The sequence below is a fragment of the Tachypleus tridentatus genome, chromosome 10 (genome assembly GCF_004210375.1).
Source record: "Tachypleus tridentatus isolate NWPU-2018 chromosome 10, ASM421037v1, whole genome shotgun sequence".
Lineage (NCBI taxonomy): Eukaryota > Metazoa > Arthropoda > Merostomata > Xiphosura > Limulidae > Tachypleus > Tachypleus tridentatus.
The window spans coordinates 174,666,279-174,692,188 of NC_134834.1; the positions used below are offsets into that span (position 1 = coordinate 174,666,279).

Below are 25,910 nucleotides of genomic sequence, written 5' to 3' on the forward strand. Positions count from 1 at the left end.
TGTTTTTCAAGTAAAGAATGTTCAGGAACTAAGTATCACTGAATTCATATAACTTTTGTAGAAACATCTTTAAAATAAAGAACATCCAGAAGCTGAGTAAATAATATTGAATCATGTAAATGTTATTGAAATATATGTATAATAAAGAATTATTTGAAACTAATACTGATTCAATATAGGTTATTTTGAAATATTTTTCAAACGAAGACTATTTGGAAACTGAGCAAGTCTTACTGAATGAATTCCAATAGTAAAAGGTTCACTGGTTTCTCCATCTTCTTCTTAGTGTGACTTTAGCTATTTGTGTTTTGTTATTACAGACATAATTACCTACAAAAAGTGTTTATTAACAACCTGTAGTTGTTCTTCAAGAACTATGTTCAATATTTAAGGTAATCTGTAGATAGTGAAATAGATATTGCTAGGTAATGTATAAATAATAAAATAGATATTGCTAGGTAATGTATAAATAATAAAATAGATATTGCTAGGTAATGTATACATAATAAAATAGATATTGCTAGGTAATGTATAAGTAACAAAATACATAATGCTAACTACACTGTAAATAATAATACATAATGTTAAGTAATCTGTAAGTAATAAAATACATAATACTAGGTAATCTTTAAGTAATAAAACACATAATGCTTGGTAGTCTGTAAATAATAAAATACATAATGTTAAGTAATCTATAAATAATAAAATACATAATGTTAAGTAATCTATAAATAATAAAATACATAATGTTAAGTAATATATAAATAATAAAATATATAATGTTAAGTAATCTGTAAATAATAAAATATATAATGCTAAGTAATCTGTAAATAATAAAACACATAATGCTAGGTAATTGTAAGTAATAAAACACATAATGCTAAGTAATCTGTAAATAATAAAACACATAATGCTAGGTAATTGTAAGTAATAAAACATATAATGCAAGGTAATCTATAAATAATAAAATATGTAATGTTGAGTAATCTGTAAATAATAAAACACATAATACTAAGTAATCTGTAAATAATAAAACACATAATGCTAGGTAATTGTAAATAATAAAATACATAATGGGAGGTAATCTTTGAATAATAAAATATATAATGCTAAGTAATCTGTAAATAACAAAATACATAATGCTAGGTAATCTGTAAATAATAAAATACATAATGCTAGGTAATCTATAAATAATAAAATACATAATGTTAAGTAATCTGTAAATAATAAAATACATAAAGCTAGGTAGTGTATAAGTAATAAAATACATATAGCTAGGTAATCTGTAAATAATAGAATAGATGTTGGCAGTTAATGTATAAAAATAAGCTTATACCTTTTCCAAATTAACTAACAAGTTGGTATGATTGTGTAACGTTATAGCATTCTAACTGTAGATAATGTAAAAACTACTTAACTATATGGACAAATATGCATATATTTAATATTTAGTTTGCTTTATGTTTCTTTCCATAATTCACTTTCACTGTGTTTTGAAGTAACTTGAACTGACAGGATTTTAATACAATATATAATTGATTAATATTTCAGCGATATACAGATGATGAAATGTTGTTTTGTTTGGAATAAATCACACTACCTTGATAAAAAGTTTAATAACGAACAGATCACAGTCACATAAGTTTCCTGTACCAACTAACAATACACTTGTTATAGATGTTAATTACCTACAGATATAACTTGAATACCACTATACAACGTAGGTATAAGTAACACATAGAAATAACAATGTTAATTTCGGAGGAAAATACGTCGTGGAAGAAACCCGAAAATATTCCATATTATCGATTGTTCAAAAAATGCCCCATTTCTGAGCTCATTCCAGTAGTTCTTATTTATACGGTTATCTGCAGTTACCGTGAAACTCTGTTTTATCATTAATGTACTCCTCTGCATAAAAAGCATTGCTTCCAGTGATAATTAGATGCAGGCTTTGTTAGTTGGACTTTTTTTCACGACTGCGCAATTCAACGAGAAATACTTTAGTTGGTCACTGACTCATAAAACAAGTAATGACAATAACTGTATCCAGAGGAAAGAGTGCTACGATAGCTGTAGTGGCCGACTATTGGATAAAACCTAGCATACACAGTCTTGAATGGGTACCTATTTTATGCAGAGGAGGCCCTGACGGGAGTAGCCAACCAATCAGTATTGCCCGAGGGATGACAGCCACACAGCGTCGGAAAGAAAAAAAAAAAGAAAAAATAGAACCTTTGGTGGAGCAGGTCAGAGAGAAGAGAAGAACGGAAAGCAGTAGTCTTCTTGTGAGAACGTAGTGTAGTGGATTTCCTTTTGTTATTCAAAGTTCTACTTTCTTTTTTTCAACTAGAGACGATGGTACTGAGATGATAGTTCATCACTTTCCTTTATGGTAACCAGCGTTTTTTAGAAGATACAGAAAATGTTAAGTAAAAAACTTCTCAAAATGGAGATGAGGCAGAGGCGCGAGCGGCAGCGTCGTTGGGTTGAGCTGAGTTTGTATTCACAATAGCGCGCACACCGGTGTTCGTCGAACGTTGTAACCCTAACTGCAACTGAGCACGGAAACATACCACAGTAAGGATTCCTCTTTAGCCTTTTTTTTTCCATATCTATAGGCTATTGTAAAGCTGTTAATTTTTTTTCTTATAATTGTGCCTGTCCACACCTCCTGGTACAGAATTTACTTCAGACTGTTGTATATACTTCGTAACTACGGAAAAAACATTAAAAAAAGGGGCTAATCACCACTTTCAAGTTGTATTTCGTTTCTGGTAAATATGTGATCAAAGTCCTGTGGCGTACCGATGAAGAACTCAGAGAATAAATACCAGAATGGCGTTTTCTGACCGATGAAAAGCTTGTTTTTCTTTTCATAAGCTATTGACCGTGTTATTTACAAGCGAATCGTGAGTAGGATCAGCCTTCCGAACACGAAGTAAAGCATACCTTATTTTAGTGAAATGAACTGGCAAAAGGTGGGGATAATTATTTCATTGTAAAAACTTGAAAAAACAAAACAAATACAAAATTAAAATACTATTTTTGTCTATAAAATCTAAAATCCTTCTGCTTACAAACTAACGTAGAAAATATTATTTAGTTACAACTGGTAGATTTGGATTATCAGTTATCTATTTTATATCTAGACTGAAAACCTGTTAGGATTTAAATGCCGCTTGTAAATACTAACAAGTGAAAACATGGCGTAAAATAGTTAAAGGGTTATAAAAATGTTGTACTGTTGATGTCACAGAGTAGAGCACCTAATTAGTCATGATTACCAGCGTGGGAAATTATACAACCGAAATTCTATATTGTGTGTTGTAGAACGTTTTATTAGCAGATTGTTCTCATGGAAGACTTAATTTGGCTCAGAAATAAAAGAAATTCAGGCAGGCGTGTTTATTTTTTCTTGGGGGGAGGGAGATGATTATATTTAGCCAACAGCTAGGGGATATTTAAAAATTAAATAAGATTAGCCTTCAACTAGTCAGTTTTTAAAAATTTAAGTAAGATTTGTCTTCAACTAGACGATTTTTTAAAATCAAATAAGATTAACCTTGAACTAGATGATTTTAAAAATTAAATAAGATTAGCCTTCAACTGGACGAGTTTTAAAAATTAAATAAGATTAGCCTTCAACTGGACGAGTTTTAAAAATTAAGATTAGCTTTGAGCTGGACGATTTTAAAAAAATTAAGTAAGATTAGCTTTGAACTGGACGATTTTTTAAAAATTAAGTAAGATTAGCCTTCAGCTAGACGAATTTTTAAAAATTAAATAAGATTAGCCTTCAATTAGACGATTTTTTAAAAAGTAAATAAGAATAGCCTTCAACTAGACGATTTTATAAATTAAATATTCTTAGTCAACAGTCAGAGAATTAAAACATTAAATAAGCTTAACCTACAGTTAGAGGATTAAAAATATTGAATTAGCTTAACCTATAACTAAAGTTTTTTATAATTTTGACAACCAACGAAATTGTTTTTATGTACTTTTGTTTTCAAATCTGAATTTTAAAGAATGGTTTTCTAAATGTACGTTAACCGCATTACCAGTACTAAGAGAGAAATAAATACCTGAAATAGAAAGAGTTCGATTAAAGTGTTGCCATTATACTATAAGTTAAACTTTTAAATTATATCAACCAAATTTTTTTTGTTATTGTTGTTTGAACATACAGTAACCCCAGAAATGGGGAGGGTTATGCGTCACTCAGGTGTTGTACAGTACATTTGAACATTTTTCGGTTACAGAGATCGAAATAAAGGTTTTTTATACATTCTTATAAGTTTTGCACGGAGAAGGAAGCACAGAAGATCGGTTGGTTACCGAGAGCGAGGTATGGAGTCCTTACTGTGATCACAAAAGGTAGGAACTTCTTACCATGCTCGCGATAATTACTAACCTTACAACGTTGCTACACGGGACACCGCCGAATAGACAATCAACGCCATGTCGCACAAGGAATAGCAGCGACGGCCTTTCCGGGATTAACGAAGTCTAATACCGAAGAAATCAGGCTTACTCCCAAGAGAAAACCTATGTAGGACTATTACATATATTGTTAATCAGTAATGCTTGTAAATTCAGATGCTGCGACTACAGTTAAGCCTAAAACAAGAGATATCAGAAATCTTAGAAACACCTGGGATTTCGAATATCGTATCAATTATTCTGTTGCTGTATATGATTTAATGTTGGTACGTATTGGCTTAATATAAATTCAGAAATATTAAACAACAACAAAGTTGAACACACAAGACATCAGAAGGACCGTAAACGCCAACTGTTTCGAATTCAACACAACACATCAGAGGTACCATCAACACTACCAGGTTTCTTGATTTCAGCTAAGCCTAACTTAAAGAAATGGAATCCTTCGAGTAAGTTTACTTTATAAAGGAGAGATTGTTAATACCATCAACACAAATATAAATAATCTGAAACTAATATTCCAGATATATGTTATTTGGCTAAATTTTTAGGTGTGAAAGTTAGTGTGAAATATCGAATAGCAGAATTGCCAAGCTTTTCATAGTCGTAGTGAAGGAAACTCATTTTGATGACGGAAGATGTTTGTCGTAAGATTGTTAATTTGCAGAATCTCATTAAATCACAGGCTATCAACTTTCAGCTGTATAAAATAAAAATCACAATTTAGAATAAGTGGAAATTTTTAATTTGCTCTTTTTTTTAAAAACGCTGATAATTATAGCTCGTTATAAAATGATTATACCGTTGTTTATTGGAGTGGGAAAGTTAGCTGGATAATGATAATAACATATATAAAACTTCAAACATACATTAGCACTTTGAAAATGATAAACAAATATTTCGTCTTAAATCTGCATTTTACAGTTACTTTGATATAGTTTATTACCTTTATGTATTTAATACATATATAATATAAAACGAAACTGGGACCTCAGAATTATAAATTACAAACATTATAATGCACTTTAATGCTTATAATTAACATGGACAATACGAAACGAATCTAAGACCTCAAAATTACATGTTATAGACATTACCAAGTACTTTATTATACATAATTAACACAGTCTAAACCAAACAGGCCTGAATCTTAATGTATGTATAAGAATTATGATCTAGTGTATTTCTGAAAAAAATATACTAACTATAACATTTTATTGTGTTAGCCCTATGAAACAAATCTATGAACTTAAGAGTAAATATATACAATACAGTAATAATTACGTGCTCTATTGTTATGCCTGAGTGATGTAGACATTACTACATAAATCGCATAATAATTTTCACATGATGTATCAGTCTTGAAAACAACAAATCAATATTGTGTTGTTAAACCTTAGACAGTACCTATCTATGAATTAAGCTTTATATATTACAGTCGTTATCACTGGGTTTATTGTTGTGTGTTGTCAATTTCTATACAATACCCATCTATGAATTAAGCTTTATATTGTATAGTCGTTGTCATTGGTGTATACTGTTGTGTTGCCAGTTTCTGACAATATCTATGAAGTATGCTTTATATATTACAGTCGTTACTACGTAGTTTATTGTGTATTTTTTATTTCTTAGAAAATAAAAATCAGTCTGTGACACTTAAGTTTATACGCTGTGATCATTCCTTGTACGAGATTAATTATTTTGGGCCTTTAATCTAGACTATGAGAAACATCCATGATTTTAAGTTTAATATTATAGTTAATATCATTACTATTAGTTAATACAAAAAATGCCAAACAAATGTTATGTAAGTTAATCATGCGTGTAGGACTATCAACTAGACTTAACATTACTGTTGAGCAAAATAGTCATCATAACAATATTTACATTCTATTGTCGTTTAAACTAAGTAACAGATAGGTAACAACACTGTGTAACTAAGCTAACAGAAATCGATAGGTTTCTCCTATCTAAATGTGTCGTATCTCTTTTACTGTTAGGTACTAGCTCTATAAATGGATATTGTGTTATGTGTCTGTCTGTGTGCCCGTAACAGTCAAGTGCTAGCAATGCAATTTCGAATGTATGCTTTAGGTAAATGACTACTTGTGTAACGAGGTTTAAAAATGTAACACTGCAGTTAATATCAGAGCAAGTTACTAGTTATATATATGTGTGTGTAGAACAAGGTCTCAGCATTGTAACACTAAATGTACCATTACAGAAAATTTACTTCTTATATCTATGTGAATGTGAATATTTAATTCTTTAACATTAAACATGATGCTGTGGACAAGTTAATAATATTGACTCTAGTATTACAACAATACTTGTATTTATGTACCTGTTAGAATATTCAAAACTGTTATGGGAAATGTATTGCTATAGACAGTTGCTATTTGTTGCATCTCTAACATAATACAGCACTGTAACGAAACGTACTGGAATAAACAAGTGATTGTCTTGTTACACAGAAGGCGGTGTTGTAGACAAGTGATTGTGTTGTGACACAAAATGTACTGTAATAGACAAGTGAATGTATTATTACACAGAATGTGACATTAGGGACCATGTAACCAAGAAAGTCACAAACTGATAAAAATTTGATGTGCTTGTTGTTTTACTGAATGATTGAGTAACCGATAGAACCAGCGATTCTGGGGTTAGTAAATAACAGTAGTAAATGTAAGCTCGTTATGTGTATATAGTGGTTCCTTGTTTGAAGGTGTTTTAGTTCATCTGATAATAACGTTTTTATGGTGGATTTGTATGCAAATTTAGAAAATGTTATATCAAACCTGTGATATGTTTTGGTAAATATTTAGTCTTTTCCAGGTTCGAGATACATTTCCAACACGTCTTTAGTTCCGAGAAAATAAATTGCTTTCCTTTGCCGAGGAAGTGAACTACTTTCCTACGTTCACATGACAACAACGGTCTGGCTTAGAGTTGTCGTCGCTTATACTGCGTGTGATCTTACAACTCGTGCAAAGACGACAGAATGCGGTGTTGTCCATGATATACAATGTACAAGTAACAGACTAGGGTGATGAACGATTACACTTTAGTCATAAAAAGTTTAGAATTTTTTAGCCATCGTTAACTTCGAATATTCGATAAATGTGTTTGTATTGACTAAAGAAAACAGAAGAGAAGAACCAAGTGCTATGTAATCAAAACGACACGATAAAACCCAAGCTTTCGTCTCTACATCAAGGAGGTCGACTATATAGATGTTGAAAAGTGTTTTCCAAATTATGACTCGACCTAACTGCATGGTCTGCAATTTGTTCACCATATCGACAGAGGATTATAAAAATGTATACGATTCTAAGAACTTATGAACATAAAAAAGAAGAATGCATAAGTATATGTCAACCACACTATATCTTCCATATCCAATTCCGATTAGGCCTTTCGCCAGATACCAAGGTGCCATTTGTCTCGAAAATTGTGTGTATTAGATCGAATAAGATAAGTATAATTATTGACAATATCATGTAAGCCCTACATCAAGAGGAATTGTGGTAAAGATTAATAACATGTTATTTATCTATTTTAATATTTGAATTCAAATTTATTAATTTGGAACTGGCGAAGCTAATATCCTTGTTCTTGGAGTGGTTGAAGTAGCCATAACACGAACGGAAAAAAAACAAAAACCACATTGGTAATTATTACAAATTATGAATGTAAGCAAAGATGAATATATAATAATATGGCCACCCCATTTCATGTGTTATATCCAGTGCCGTTGAGTTCATTCTAAAGACGTTTCGTTGGCTGAGATTTTGTGAAGATGACTCAAGTTTGTGTAATGTTCTTGGAATCCAACAATACAAGCATAGATGATTATGGAATTGTCTTGGAAGACTTTCTGTCCAATAAGGTGAAAATTTAATATTGTTGAGTGGACATGATCGACAACAATGTTCAGGTACGTTTTATTCACTCTTCCAATACCACCAACAAAAGCGTTCACTAAACCATTACACCACCTACACCAGTTTATATTGTCAGAAAAATAAAAGAAAGGCCAACAGTTTCATGTAAATGCCCAACATTGTGTTATTATCGTAAGTTTATTTTTAACAAAGCGTCTTACTTTAAAGTAGTGTTTAAGTCAACATGTAGGTTGTTCATCATCCTGCTTAATACCTGTTAAAATTTACACTAAACACTAGAACTATTAAATTAAAACTGTTATATAGACAAAGTACTTCAAATACAGCCACAACTATTAATTACAAACTGTATGGTTGTAAATCGTGTAAAACAATATTATAGATCAAGCTATAAAACATGTAGAACCATCAGTTAGAAACTGTACTGCTAGAAGCAAACCGAAACTGTATTGTAGATAATTAACTGGATCACGTGTAGAACAATAAAAATAGGGACTGTATTTTAAACAATAAACTTAAACTTATAGAACAATGAAGTAAGAACTGTGTTATAGGTTACAAATCATAAACATATAAAATTATTACATATAAACATTACTGTAGATATCAAACGAAAAACAGTAAAACACTGAAGTAGAAGTTTAACTGTAACAATGAATTGGAACACATGTAGAACCAGTAAGTAAGAATTATATTGTAAATAATAAACGAAAAACTTGTAGAACAACAATGAAGAAGGAACTGTTTTGTAAATAGCAAGCTGAAACACATGTACAGCAATGAAGTAGGAGCTGTATTATAGGTAGCAAGCTGAAACACATGTACAGCAATGAAGTAGGAGCTACATTATAAGTAGCAAGCTGAAACACATGTACAGCAATGAAGTAGGAGCTATATTATAGGTAGCAAGCTGAAACACATGTACAGCAATGAAGTAGGAGCTGTATTAAAAGTAGCAAGCTGAAACACATGTACAGCAATGAAGTAGGAGCTATATTATAGGTAGCAAGCTGAAACACATGTACAGCAATGAAGTAGGAGCTGTATTATAAGTAGCAAGCTGAAACACATGTACAACAAACGAGTAGGACTATATTATAGGTAGCAAGCTGAAACACATGTACAACAATGAAATAGGAGCTGTATTATAAGTAGCAAGCTGAAACACATGTACAGCAATGAAGTAGGAGCTACATTATAAGTAGCAAGCTGAAACACATGTACAACAATGAAGTAGGAGCTACATTATAGGTAGCAAGCTGAAACACATGTACAGCAATGAAGTAGGAGCTGTATTATAAGTAGCAAGCTGAAACACATGTACAGCAATGAAGTAGGAGCTATATTATAGGTAGCAAGCTGAAACACATCTACAGCAATGAAATAGGAGCTGTATTATAGGTAGCAAGCTGAAACACATGTACAGCAATGAAGTAGGAGCTATATTATAGGTAGCAAGCTGAAACACATGTACAGCAATGAAATAGGAGCTGTATTATAAGTAGCAAGCTTAAACACATGTACAGCAATGAAGTAGGAGCTATATTATAGGTGACAAGCTGAAACACATGTACAGCAATGAAATAGGAGCTATATTATAGGTGACAAGCTGAAATACATGTAAAGCAATGAAGTAAAAACTATGTTATAGATAATAAACTGAAATAATACATGTAGAACCAATCAATAGGAACTTTACTGTAGGTAATAAGCTGAAACACAGAAAAACAATGAGGTTGGAACTAAAGTGTATTATAGATAATAAATTAAACCATACTTAGGCCTGTTATCTGAGAATCTTATAAGTTCGAGGTGACAAATTAGGGAACGTGTTAAAGTATTAACTGAGAACTGTATTGTTGATACAGAACTTATTAGGACCTGTAACGTGTGTGTAGCTTTAGAATTAAACGATATTAATACAACAAATTATTGAGCTGGAATGAGCATCAAAGTCCAGCTAATTAGTATTCTACAGATAGACTCAAGATTCGTAGAACTACATGCATGTCGAGTGTAAGAATTCTCTCTAACTTGCAACTTGAGTTTTCCCCTTGACCTTGCCCACTTTACAATGTGGTAATAGATTTCTGTTTCTCAAGAGCTCTGTGTTTTTTTATCGTGTACAAGATGAGATATTCAATTTTTTAAATTAGTATAGTATTCAAAGGTTTCTCTGTTTTTCTTATTTGTTTTGTGTTGACTTTCTTTGAGTTACTGGGTAGCTATACCATGTAAAGCAAAAGTTCTGTGTTTTTCCTGTTGTTGTGGAATGCTTAAAACCTAGGATGTTTAGGCATATTAAGAGCCATTTATTACATAACATGAGCTAGTAAAATAAAGGTCAAAACAATGTCATTAAAATGCATATACTTGCATAACTGTACAACGTATAAATATATCCCACGATTTAAAAAATCACGAAACCATATACTGCTGCATACCATATATTCCCGACATCAGCAGAAAAATAACCAACAGTTGGCAAAAACTAGTAACAAAATATGACATTCCAGTTAATACTAAATTTATTAAAAAAACAGGCACAAAACTGAGGTCTATACTATGTAAAAACTGCACTGACAAACACGACACCAACATTATTTATAAAATACAATGTGATAATTGCCACGACTTCTATATTGGAGAAACAAGTAGAAAAATGGAAACCAGATTCAAAGAACATAAAAGGTCACCTTCATACGTTTTCGAACACTGCAAATCAAATTTGTCTTACTTATACAAGAACTTAAACCCTAAATAAACCAATACAAAGTAACACCTTTATACCTATATTATAAATAATAAAATAAATAATATAAAAATATATATTCAAACATCTAACACCGCCCTCTACATTACACAACCCCTTCAAACATGTGGTCAGCTATCGGTCAGTTACCTCTTTCTTTCTTTGTGAACCTGACGATGACCGAAGAAGGTCGAAACGTTGTTCGCTCCTCCACATAAAAAAAAAAATAATTCTCAACTAAAAACGGCTGGTTTTGCACAAATTATTTGCAGAATCTTTATTCAGGAAAAAATTTGCTTCTGGTGTAATATCACAGTGCCCTTCTAATTTTTGTATTGATACATTTTACCTTGGGCCAAGAGCTTCAAACCATTATTTGGTTGACCATGGTTTGATTTATGTATCATGACATAATGGCATGTGCCGAATGACTTCGAATGTGCCTTAAACACTCTGCGAAAACAGATTTTCGAAATTCCACACCTGTGTTACAACAATCTAAGAAAGCAGGACTTTTGTCTCATTCGAAATAAGGGGTTTCTTTCTGGACAGTTTAGCCCGCTGAAATAGCAGTATTGTTAATGGTTAATTAGCCTCAAAACTATTTTAACACTTTATAATTCAAACGATCACGTGTCAGCACTGACGATAGTTCTGCTGTAAACAGTCAGCATTATTAAGATCTGACATTACAAAGTAGCAGAACTTGTTCGCATGAACAGTCAAAATAATATTGTTATTAGGCTGTTAAATACACATCGTCAACAGCTATCTATAATGTATTAAAGCTACAGTACGATCATGATGACTGGACAGAAGCAGCGACATAATGTAAACATATGTTTTAAGCAACACAAATTTCAACTTCAGAAGTCGCAACTAGTGTTTATCAGTTTTGGTATCAGTGTGATAACTGAACCATAGTTGAAACACATATTTTTAACAACAAAACTTGCATTGCTGTTTAACGATAACGGTAGATTTACTAGGACTGAATAGAAGTTCCCATCTGTAACACTTGTTGCATAACCAAATATACCTGTTTAGACAACTGAAGTTACATAAGAACACATGTTTAGATAACAATAGTTGTATAACTAAATAAAACATTTTAGAACGTTCTTTACTTGAAAAAATATGATATACTACAGCTTGAGAAATATAACATTAAGTTGAAATGATTAACCAGGTGCCAACCTCTCATCTCCGTAGATTACCCTATATATTTATACAGCGATTTGTTTTGGCTTTTGTTGTGTGTGTGTTTTTTTTGTTGTTTTTTTTTTACTTTTGCGCAAAGCTGCATGAAGGCTATCTAAATTAGCAGTCCCTAATTTTGCAGTGTAATACTAGAAGGAAGGCATGTAGTCATCACCCACTGCCAACTCTTGGGGTAATCTTTTACCAACGAATAGGGGGATTAGCCGTAAAATTATAATGCCTCCACGGCTGAAAGGACGAGCATTTTGGTGTGACAGGGATTCGAACCCGCGACCCTTAGATTACGAGTCGAGGGCTCTATACATCTGGCCATGCCGAGCCATTTTGTAGTCAAGCATCAAACTATACGATGGGGTATTTGCGCTAATTGTTCCTAAATTAGCAGTGAAAGACTAGTCGCAGCTATTCATCACCATCCACTGCCATGGGCTACTCTTTTACCGACGAAAAGTGGGTTGAACGTAACATTATAACTCCACAACGGTTGTAAGGGCGAGTATGTTTGGTGGTATGGGAAATAGAAAGAGTTCTGATATAAATGGGGTTGTCATTGTTTTCACAAAGCACGGTAGTGTTTACTACGGAGGGATGAGCCAGAAAATGATCGCCGCCGCATGCCACGTATTGCTCATTATAATCTCAAAGCTATAGAGACCTTCAGTTAAAAAAAAAAAAAAATTCACTGACGTTGAGATCCGGCGAGTAGTGAAACAGCTAAATGTTCTGACGCCAGAAGGGTTAGCTCACCAGCTCTTGAACTTGTTGCGATGATTTACACCTCAAAATCTTGCATTTTAACTGGTGAGTGTAGAACCAGTATAACATTCTACTGACTTCAACAAATGATATCGATAAAGACAAGTTATTATCCCAGGCTAAAAGTGCATCTCATATGGCGAATACATACATTAATATTTAAAAAAAAATGAGGGTGATGTAGAATTGGCATTGCGAAAACGTACAGAAACGAGATAGGGATGAAGACATAAAAAACGTACAAAAATGCGTACATAAGTAAACTCTGAGTCAATGTTAGAAGTGTATGGAAGTTGACCATTCTTAGAGTTTATAGCATCATTCAATTTAAATGTTTTTTTTATGCAAACCTGGCTTCATGCAAATAAATATAATTTAGCATTTAGTTGTAAATAAAAGTTACGGAAAAGATTTAACTACTTAGGTAAGGATATTTATATGGTTTTGTATGTTCATGCCTAACTTTGTTTTTGTACTTTTTGGCATCATCATCTCTACATGATACTTATTTTTTCAATTTTTTTTACTACTTGTGTATGATAAGGATTTGTTGTAGAACTATCTGCTAACAAATACGGTGGTGAACTGTGTTTTTTAAGCTTGTAGTACGGTAAGTAGAGTCACAGTGAACAAGGAACAAGAAAATTCACTTACTTATTTATATATTTCACCCTCACTGTTATAGTGGCAACTGTCAGGACATCGTTTATTATTAACTGCAGTACCTTATCAACAAGATCCCTAACGATATATTTCGTCACGTATATGCAAATAAATTGTGTAAATTTAAGTAATAACCGCATAAAAACACACAGGAAGCTATAAAACCCGAGACAAGAGCTGTGAGCTGCAATTTGTAAACTGACATGGATACTTATAATTGCTCTTGGATTTTACTGAAGTGAGTTAATCCTAGATGGTGGTTTTTTTAAAGCTATTTTTTATTTCCGTTGGAACGAGCCAGGTATCAGTGTTAATGTTTTGAAGGTTGATCCTTGTAATTGTTGTTTTGTTTTTCTTTAAGTGAGTCACGTCTCAGTGTTGTTGTTTTCAAGGTTAAATTTGACACATGATGAGTTGAATTTGGTTTACGTTGCAGTAAATCAGACCTCAGTGTTGTTGTTTCCAAGGTTAAATTTGACACATGATGAGTTGAATTTGGTTTACGTTGCAGTAAATCAGACCTCAGTGTTGTTGTTTTCAAGGTTAAATTTGACATATGATGAGTTGAATTTGGTTTACGTTGCAGTAAATAAGACCTCAGTGTTGTTGTTTTCAAGGTTAAATTTGACACATGATGAGTTGAATTTGGTTTACGTTGCAGTAAATCAGACCTCAGTGTTGTTGTTTTCAAAGTTCATCCCGATTTCAGATTAGTTGCTTTTTAATTTTCTTTGAAGGGAGTCAATTAAACTTGTCACTAGGTTAATAGTTTGTGGTTTTCGTTGGAGTGAGTCAGGCTTAATGTTGGTGTTTTCGAGAATAATCTTAACACCAGAAAGGAGAAACATCCAAGGTAGATGTAGTTATTGTCTAGCTGGTGCACACCTCACGCTTTTATAAATTCTATATCATTAAAAGAGGGGGTTGTATTCGTACAGTGCGATGCAACACAGTAAACTGTACTTCCATACGTTTAAGAACTGTCGGGGTAAAATGAGGCTATGACGTAATCACACGTTGGTTGAATATTCTTGACACAACTCTCTTGGCCCGGCATGGCCTGGTGGTACACAACTCTCTTGGCCCGGCATGGCCAGGTGGTACACAACTCTCTTGGCCCGGCATGGCCAGGTGGTTAGGGCGCTCGACTCGTAATATGAGGGTAGCGGTTTCAAATCCCTGTCACAACAAACATGCTTGCCCTTTCAGCCATGGAGGCGTTATAACGTTTTGGTCAATTCCACTATTCGTTGGTAAAAGAGTAGCCCAAGAGTTGGCGGTAGGTGGTGATTACTAGCTAGTAAATTAGGGACAGCTAGCGCAGATAGTTCCTGTGTAGTTTTAAGCGAAATTCAAAAAACAAACACAACTCTCCATCGCCATAGAGAAAGAAGAAAAATATGTTTATATCCTTTAACTTTCCAAATAACGTCTGATCTTAGACAACCACTCTGTTTGTTACAGCAAGATTAAAAAGTGAGAACTCTTGCTTATGTGACTGTTGTCTTCTTTCTAGCAAACTCTTGTTAGATTATCTTTCAGTTTAGAACTCGCTAAATGATATTAAACTATATAAGTATAGAAGTTCTGTAGGTGTAAAAACAAACATTATTTACAGTCGTCATTCTTCCTGACTAATACCCATATAAGTTATAGTAACACTTATTTTTTACGAAGCATTCAAATACTATAATATGTTCTACCTACTCATTCAAAAATGTAATATCTTTTATCATCTGTATTCTCAATCTAACTTCAATAATCTGATTTCATTTATAGCCAATTTAAGACTATATTGTCTTATATATAGCGTCTGTCATATAGTTCTTGAAAGTTCTGAACCTTCACAACGAAGACACTTATTTGATTCATCTAGTCGTTCAGTTATCAAATAAAAACTTACCTGCAATCGCCAGCACTAAGATATATGTATGTAATATGATCAGTTTAATATTCCAAACCTATCGTCAGTACTAAGTTAAATGAATGTAATACAACCAATTTAATATTCCAAACTGGTCGTCAGTACTTAGTTAAATGGCCCGGCTCGCGGGTTCGAATCCTCGTCACACCAAACATGTTTGCCATTTCAGCCGTTGGGGCGTTATAATGTGACGGTCAATCCCACTAATAGCCAAAGAGTTGGCTGTGTTGTGATGACTAGCTGCTTTCCCTCTAATCTCAAACTGCTAAGTTAGGGACGGCTATCGTTGATACCCTCGTGTAGCTTTGTGTAAAATTCAAAACAAACAAACCAAACACACAAAGTTAACTGAATATAATACAATTAATTTAAGATTTAAAACCGTTCGTCAGCACTAAGTTACTTGGATGTAATACAACTAATTAATTCATATAAAATGGGCTTCGGTGTTAAACTATATAAATAGTCCAGCAGCCTCTATGAAACTTGAATATAGGGTCTATATAACGTTTTTTGGAGATTCTATATCTTAAGGTAATGCATTTTATAAATATAACTGATGACACTGTCACAGTTGAAGATTTGGATATATTGGCATTATCACTCGTCCCACTATGGTCCCCACGTGATACATATTAGCTAACTTTGTAAAAATTAAGTAACGTTGTTTTGGTAATTGAATGTCATTTATTAAACATTTGTTTGTACGTCAAGACGACTGATGAAATGTTTTATTTGTCTTCCTTTTTTTGAGATAAGCTTAATGACAATTTTGTCTCACGCCTTCTAGACGTGAGCAGAATATAGTACATGTCACTTTTACATTACTGCATTGTCCAAACTTACAAGATCTATTGCCCTCACAAATGCACTTGATTGACTTTAAGATGTCTGGAGGAGCAAGTGCAATATTCATTGGCACAGTTGTAGGCGTGTAGCACAGACTTGTCATCACTTACCGATGGATGATCAAGTGGGTCTGAATCAAGAGCACTTTTTATATACAGTTTTCAAGATAACCCGTCTTTATATTTTCAACAAAGGCTTCTGTTGTTGGTAAAGCACTAAGCCTATGTGTTGTCATATTGCCTTGTCTTTGTTAATCTTTGCTGTCCTTGATTTCTGCTGTTTTTGTTGGCACGTTTCGATTGCCCATAGCATGCAATCATGACCTTGGTTGCCTCTTCACTGGCATCAAGCGTAACAGCAGCAATGTCATGCATTAGGATAGGGAAATATCTAGCTTACAGGGTATGGTAATACAGCAATTGTAGCAAAATACATTTATGTTCCTATACTGTAGCACATCTGTATGTTCTAGCTCTCTACTGGACTGCCGATTCTAATAGAGTGATAGAGTGGTAACATTTTGCTCAAGATAATGGTGAAAGAGTGGGAGAAATATCATATCATCTGATGATACCGATATTCACAAGACTTTTAGTTTGCAGCCATTACCATTTGTTGTAGAAATATGGGCTATCTGTGCTCTGTCTACTAAGAAAATCGAAACTCAGTTTTTGGTGTTATAAATCTTCAGATTACCGCTTATTTACTGGTTAGTGTGGTAAAATATAATAACCGAACCATCAATGAATGTGTAAGCAATTCCTCTCTTTTCAGTAGAATTACTGATGTTGATTTAGCTTTGACATTTCTCATGCCACAAGATACCATGAATATTGAATTGCCCAGCTGTGGTAATCTTCGTGTCATCATAGCCAGTAAACATTGTATTTTCAATTCTCATGTCACCACACCAGAGCCTGTGAACATGGTATTTATTGGTAATTCTTGTGTCATCGGAGTTTATGAACATCGTATTGGTAAACCTCGTGTTACTAGAGCCTGTGAATACAGTATTGGTAATCCTTGTATCACCATAGTATGTGAACATAGTATTAGTAATCTTTGTGTTACCAGAGTTTATTATTAAAATTTGTTTAATCTTGGTCATTATATTGTTTTATACACGAATAATTTTAATAGGTTTAAAATATTAATTTATTAATTATTTTACTTATTATTTGTTGTTGTTTTTTTTCAAATTTCGTTGATTGTTAGGCTTAAGAAAGTATACACTTGCATGAATGTATCTGTATTAATTTTTCATCGAGTGAACTGACCCAATATGATTACCCAGAGAATACATTAAGGAGTATTGAATAACCAAGCGAGAGAGATGATGTATTCTGTGATCACACAAAGAAATGTTTACATGACAACAAAAGAAATAACAGCTAAAAACATAAATAGGTTATTCAACATTTAATGTAAGTTTTTAGAGGCTCACATTTCAGAAGTTGTGTGGGTTATGCCATTATCGAGATAAACTATTATAAGTATTTCTTTATAATTATTCTTCAATATTTACATACCAAGAAACTTCGCAAAACTAAGAAACTCTTGGACTGAACTACTACAGACACTTGGAAATATTAACATACCAAGAAAGGTAGAAGGAACTTCAAATAATTTGAATCATTTATGTAACTGAGGTACTATTATAAACTTATTATTTATTAACATAATTAGAAAATCAGATAGCATATGGAAATGTCGATCACTTCTGGCTTTTACAAATGAAAATGACTGATCACCATTGTCTTTCACTAAAAGAGTCAGTTGGTCAACTCGGTTTTTATTTTGACCCAATTCTAATATCCTACCACCCCGGTAAAAAACAAACAAACAAACCGTAACTCATGTATATGCTTCCTTCTCAACATTGATACATAGTTGATATAATAGTTATCACAACAGCATGCATTGTACCATACGAACAGTTTTATCTATTGTGTAAGGAATTTTCCATGTTTTCTTAATTCCATAATCAAGGTTTATCAAAGTACTTAGTCATTTATACAGCACAAACTATTAAAACGGATGTGTTTCACTATCTTATAAAGTCATACATTTATATGTTTAATACCCTTTGTTAATTTCTGTTCACACAGCATTCTGCTCTTAGTCAAGAAGATTCAGTTGCAGGAGATCGGAGGATCAGTTTGTAGCAAGGGCGTGAAGGAGAAAGCGTCTGTTTTGGGACACGTAACAGCGACTGTAAATATTCTCCTCAAACTACGTTTGAAGGAAATAATTTGAAGAGAAAGTCAACTGTGTTAACGAGAATCATTTATTATCATAGTTATGGGATAGATGGCAACATCTGTCAACATGAAGATAACGAGCAACCAAGACTTATGGCCAGAGAAGGATCAGATGCATTCAACAGGGTCGTTTACAGAACTGCTAGAATGTTAATGAACAGATACATTCAAATAACTGTCTGAACTAAAAATCTAAGGTCGACAGCATATGATATTCGAAGAATGGTTACTAAATTCGTACTAAGTTTCAAAGAAAGGAAGAAAGACTTGCTAAGAATAATTAGTGTACTTTGAGGTTCTAATAAGTTGTGCTTGTAACTTCTTCACCAATGATTAGGAATGAATGACAGAACTTCTAAGAATTAACAGTGTTAGATTGATCAAGTTGAATGATCTATTTCTTCTGGATAATGTCTAAGGAAAATGGATGATGATCCTAATTAAGACAATATATGGGCAAAAACATGCAGAAAATCCAGGGAAATCCAAAAGAATGACAATGGAAGAGATAGAAAAAGGAAATTCATGGAAGTAAAGTGTTTTTAGAATACCGTATTTCAGGTTGAAAGGCCGATCGTTTAAATCATCCAGTGGCAACAGGCGTCTTCAACTCGTTTTCTGAACAATACTGATCTGTTTAAAATACTTCCATGCATTACTCGCATATGGTGAGATAAGTGAGAATACCAGTATGAAGCGTATGAAAGAGAATAAGAACAGATCGTAGGTGTTTCCGTCTTTAGGTGGCCATATGACGTAGAGAAGATATCAGATTGATGTCCGTGTGTATTTTATTACACTTTTTATCCACATATTAGAATAATTATTTACTTTCTTTACTTGTTTAGAATTGTAGAATCGCTGAACAGATGAAATCATAAACTTAAGATGACCAAATCTAGTTTAATCTTTAGTTACCCTTGATGTAATGGTAATATTATTTTAATTTTGTATTTATCAATGTTTTAGCATAAATATACATAACATTTAGGGTTTTCAGCCTTTAGGACATTAATACTGATTTTTCCTATCAAAATACATATAATTATTTGTTTATTAGATTTATTAAATAAAAAAACGTGCGACATGAATAATGTGCTAGTTAACAGTTGGTTAACAGTTACCAAGTTAGTCTGGTTATTCAGAAATACTAAAGTGAAAGTTAAATGGAGAAAACTTTTGTTGTGGTATTACTTTTACTCGTTTTTGTTCATTCAGATGTTCTTTAATCTGCTACAGACTGTGTAGAAATATGTATATTTTATTAGTGTTCCAAACCTGGTGTAGATTAACCGATGGTGTGGTTGGCTAGAAAATTTAATTCTCTCGAATACTTCGCAACATAAATGTAGAAATGGGCTGCTATTAGTCTGAGCTTGATGTAGGAAAGACTGCTACGATTGGTTTAGGTGTACGTAGGAAATGTTACGATTGGGTTATTTTAATGTTGGAAAGGCTGCAATCAGATTAGATTGATGTGAACAAACAGTTAGGTGTATTTATAACGTGAAAATGCACATAATGCTTTAGAAAGGCTTACGGCCAGTTTGAACAAAATAATCACTGGTCAATCATTTGTTCAGCTGTGTGATTTACTTGTATTCTTGAGATTTAAATATTTAAAGACTGATACTAACGTACTTGGACATTAGTTTAACATGACAAAAATACAGGTGTTGTGTTATGATAATTAAATTGTCTAAAATGTAAGACACATTGTCTCAGCTTTATATCTGTGCATACTCAAATACAAACATTTGTACCTATCACATACAGGAGAGAGAGAGAAATATGAAACTATAACTAGATCGTATGTACAAGTACACGTGTACCTGAAGTAGAATTGTAGATGTTAAATTAAAAACGTATGAACTTACCAGTTAAACATGATCTGAAAGTGAACATGCAATCAAATTTCATGTGTAAACAGGCAGGTTTCTTGTCTCAAAAATTAAAAGAGTAAGACTATGACCTAACTTGTTCAGCTTTTAGACCTTCACTTCTTACTTCCTACAGGCTTAGGTTGTTCTCTCTAGTCTCTCGTCACTATATGTAAAACCTTGCTCTGAGGTTGCACTCTTACAATAGAGTACTAATTGATCTACTTTTCAACTCTAGTATCTGTGTTGTTGTTTTTTTCTATATAAACTGGAAAATTGAAGAGTTTTGTACAGTTTAAATATAAACGTCTGTTATAACAAAAAAACAGCCTTATTGGTAATACAGAGATGCCAACCATTACGATTTGAGCGTAATCATTACGATCTTGGTGTATTCATTACGACTATACGCTCATATAGACAAATATTACGACTTGTTGCAACTCCCAAATTATTATATATTATATAGGCCTATACAATAAAGTGATAAATTGTTCCCCCAGGGCTTCAAAGGGGTGAAAAGAAAATTTCTAGTGAGATACAAATAAATTTTGATAATAAATAAAAGACATAGTCCAAATGGCTACTTGCGATAATCATGTTTGTGCTTGAAATAATAAAAAATATTTATATCTCCGACGTCTACCAATAGTTTGAGTGCGGTGCTTCTCCATACTGGGTACGTGGGAGAATCCATAGTTACGTCATCAGTGCTTGTCAGCCAATCGTAGACGGGTATTTTTTGTTTTCTAAGCGGCATAGAAACACCAATGCGATCGTTCACAAGATGGAAAAAAAAAGAGGCCTTGTTTACAAGATTGTCTTGTTTCTGGCAAATCTAAAAGGACTAAAACTGTAAATCAAAAATTTAGGAAAGAGTATAGTGCAAAATATCCGGTCATTGCATCAAAAGTCAGTGACAATCATGCGTTTTGTACAATTTGTCACATCGATTTTTCTGTGGCGCATGGCGGGACAAATGATTGTTCCAGACATACAAAGATGGCATCTCACGAACAAAAGGCTGAGGCGAAGACAAAAAACGATGCAGATAACGACATTTATGAGTAAGAATTCAGAATATGAAATCATAAATGCAGAAGTGATGTTCACGCAATTTGTCATTGCTCATAATTTACCCCTAGCTGTAGCTGATCATGCAGGACATCTATTTAGAAAAATGTTCCCAGACTCTGATATAGCGAAAAAATATGGCTGTGCTAGAACCAAAACTAGAGACATTATACAAATGTTGGGTTGTGAAGATGACAAATTGATTTCAAGCATACTTACTAACAGTGTTTACAGTTTAGCCACAAATGGATCCACAGACATGGATGACTCAAAACTGTATCCAGTGGTTGTACGATATCTGTACGGGCTCTGTCTACAACCATTATGCTCAGTCATTTGAAATAGCTGGCATCTCTGGTAATACCAAATGTTCCAAATCATGTCCGCTGGTGGATCAGCAGTTAGTTTCCGATCTTACGTTCCATGTGACAAAACATTAAACAGTTAATTTAATATAATTTATTCTGTTTCATTACTATGCTGTTTAGGTTAGGCTTCTTTGTTTGAAGTTAAGCACAAAATTACACAAACAACTTTATTTGCTCTGCTTGTCACGGGTGTTGAAATCCGGTTTCTGACGATGTAAGTCCGTAGACATATCGCTACGCCACTGGGGGTTCTAAACTATGAAAGCTTGTATTCATAAACCGATGTGTCACTGGAGATTCTAGGTTATGAAACCTGGTAATCACAAATGGTAGATTCTATCGTAATTAATTTTATTTAAGCTTGTATTCATATACCGCTTTGTCACTGGGGGTTCTAGGTTATGAAAACTTATATTCATATATCGCTTTGCCACTGGGGGTTCTCGGTTGTGAAAGCTTATATTTATATATCGCTTTGCCACTGAGGGTTCTAGGTTATGAAAACTTATATTCATATATCGCTTTGCCACTGGGGGTTCTCGGTTGTGAAAACTTATATTCATATTCCGCTTTGCCACTGGGGGTTCTCGGTTGTGAAAGCTCATATTCACATATCGCTTTGCCACTGGAGGTTCTAGGTTATGAAAACTTATATTCATATATCGCTTTGCCACTGAGGGTTCTAGGTTATGAAAACTTATATTCATATTCCGCTTTGCCACTGGGGGTCCTCGGTTGTGAAAGCTCATATTCATATATCGCTTTGCCACTGGAGGTTCTAGGTTATGAAAACTTATATTCATATATCGCTTTGCCAATGGGGGTTCTCGGTTGTGAAAGCTTATATTCATATATCGCTTTGCCACTGGGGGTTCTCAGTTGTGAAAACTTGTATTCATATATCGCTTTGCCACTGAGGGTTCTAGGTTATGAAAACTTATATTCATATACCGCTTTGCCACTGGGGGTTCTCGGTTGTGGAAGCTTTTATTCATATGTCGCTTTGCCACTGGGGGTTCTAGGTTATGAAAACTTGTATTCATATATCGCTTTGCCACTGAGGGTTCTAGGTTATGAAAACTTATATTCATATACCGCTTTGCCACTGGGGGTTCTCGGTTGTGGAAGCTTTTATTCATATGTCGCTTTGCCACTGAGAGTTCTAGGTTACGAAACCTGGTAATCACAAATGGTAGATTCTATCGTAATTAATTTTATTTAATTAATACTCGAATACATCAATATTTGATGGAACTCCATAATTACAGAATACAGGAAATCAAAGACAGATGTACGTTTCGTAAAACCTTCGTTTAGTACGACCACTGTTTTCCGCGCAAATATATTGTCAGATACAGACAGTCTCCAGTTAACAATGTATGTATGGACAAAACTTTAGTAGTAATGAATATTTGTGAGACGTACAACTGTCTTTGACTTCACAAATTTCGTAATAATTTTTTTTATAAACTTCAGAACATTGTTTTAATTTACGTAAAAATTTAGACCTAATACACCGTAAAAAATACGCAGCCTTTTTTATAGTTATGTAGACAAGTAAAGTAAAAACTTTTTTTAAAAAAAAGGAACTAAATGTAAGTGTGATTAACATCAGTCCTTCAAAAACAATAGAAACAAGAAAGTGGGGATGGTCTTCACATCATCACTACATAATACTACATGCACACAGTGTAGTAGAATCTTAACATACAAAAATAGAATAAATTAAACCAAACTGTGATATAATGATTATATATGTTGTTACATGTTAATTCTTACCTGTGCTATCATGTATTGATGATGTCAATACCATCTTGTTTGTATTGTTTATGAAGGATTAATATTATACATCCTTACAATTACATCATTGTTTTGAAAAGTTGTTCTTTACTTCCTTGCTTATTATTTTAATACAGTATTTTAACAGACACAGAAAGTAGTATTTATAACCAAGCTCTAAATACAATGAGGCTCCAACTCTTTATCTATTATTGGTTGGTAATTACTGTTTCATCGTATACTTGAGCTTTTGAAAGGAGCCCAAAATTTCTGTAAGAAAGTTAACTTCAAGGGGTAATGGTAGCATCGTTTAGGCTGGAATTATAAATTTATTAAATTACTACTATCTAATAACACTTGTAAAAGCAAATACACCGTTTAAAACCATGTCACTTCAGTGAAACTGGTTAACACCATTGTTTTGGTTTTTGATTTATCGTGTAATATAAAAGAAACAGACGAAAGAACAAGAAATTCAAACATTTTAACTATTATGTTTACAGACATTACCAGAACTTGTGACTCAGTCACTACATATAAATTATTATTAAAGGAACCACTGTGTAGTTTGTATTGTAAAGTTCTGATGACTTATTGACGAGATATTTAGAATACATTTCGATGAACAGTCCGAGTTACTGCCTGCTTGGTGTTGATGGATATGAGTTAAAACTAACATATTAATAAGTATGTATATAAATTACCAACGAAACTATGTAAAAGTCAAATTGTAATGAACAAAATGAGAAATAAAGGATTGTGTTTGTTATACTCATATCAACCACTTTGTTCGTGAATGAATAACTTAAATTAAAAGATGAACCTTATTCGGTGGCTCAGAGGTAGGCTTAAGGACTTATTACGCTGAAAATTGAGTTTTAATACACACAGGTTATAATGGACGTCAAATCAAAGCTGAACTTGACATCGAAGTCCATTAAATCAGTTCTCGATCAAACCATTCAAGTATAAAACTCGGTTGTTTATATGCGTACACATGGCATACAAAACTTAGAAATGATATTAAACCTTTGTTCATTATGTGGGAGACTGTTTATAAATAACATTATTTATCGACGTAAACATGATAGTAATTACTCCCATGATGTGGGAGAGCTTATAAATAACATTCAAGTATAATAATTACTCCCAGTTCTCTTATAAATAACCCAAACATTCAAGTATAATAATTACTCCCATGATGTGGGAGACAGTGTTTATAAATAACATTATTTCAGTTTTCGATGTAAACATTAAAGTATAATAATTACTCCCATGATGTGGGAGACTGTTTATAAATAACATTATTCCAGTTTACGATGTAAACATTCAAGCATAGTAATTATTCCCATGATGTGGGAGACAGTGTTTATAAATAACATTATTCCAGTTTTCGATGTAAACATTCAAGTATAGTAATTACTCCCATGATGTGGGAGACAGTGTTTATAAATAACGTCAAACTAGTTCTCTACCCAAACATTCAAGTATAGTAATTACTCCCATGATGTGGGAGATAGTGTTTATAAATAACATCAAACTAGTTCTCTACCCAAACATTCAAGTATAGTAATTACTCCCATGATGTGGGAGACAGTGTTATAAATAACGTCAAACTAGTTCTCGATGTAAACATTCAAGTATAATAATTACTCCCATGATGTGGAAGATAGTGTTTATAAATAACATTATTTCAGTTTTCGATGTAAACATTCAAGTATAATAATTACTCCCATGATGTGGGAGACAGTGTTTATAAATAACATTATTCCAGTTTTCGATGTAAACATTCAAGTATAATAATTACTCCCATGATGTGGGAGACTGTTTATAAATAACATTATTTCAGTTTTCGATGTAAACATTAAGGTATAATAATTACTCCCATGATGTGGGAGACTGTTTATAAATAACATTATTTCAGTTTTCGATGTAAACATTCAAGTATAGTAATTACTCCCATGATGTGGGAGACTGTTTATAAATAACATTATTCCAGTTTTCGATGTAAACATTCAAGTATAGTAATTAC

General features: G+C 33.0%; 1 long non-coding RNA gene across 3 annotated transcripts; it reads left to right on the forward strand.

The window, feature by feature from the left end:
* Positions 1-1,749: 1,749 nt before the first annotated feature.
* On the forward strand, positions 1,750-24,659 carry LOC143230965 (uncharacterized). Of its 3 annotated transcripts, none has more exons than XR_013016716.1 (4): positions 1,750-2,580; positions 7,272-8,383; positions 18,625-22,402; positions 23,122-24,659. It is a non-coding gene; the product is annotated as an uncharacterized LOC143230965 (long non-coding RNA). The 3 variants fall into 3 exon arrangements; XR_013016715.1 differs by having other exon boundaries at positions 7,282-8,383; XR_013016717.1 differs by lacking the exon at positions 1,750-2,580 and adding an exon at positions 4,452-4,895 and having other exon boundaries at positions 7,282-8,383.
* The last annotated feature ends 1,251 nt before the right edge of the window (positions 24,660-25,910 follow it).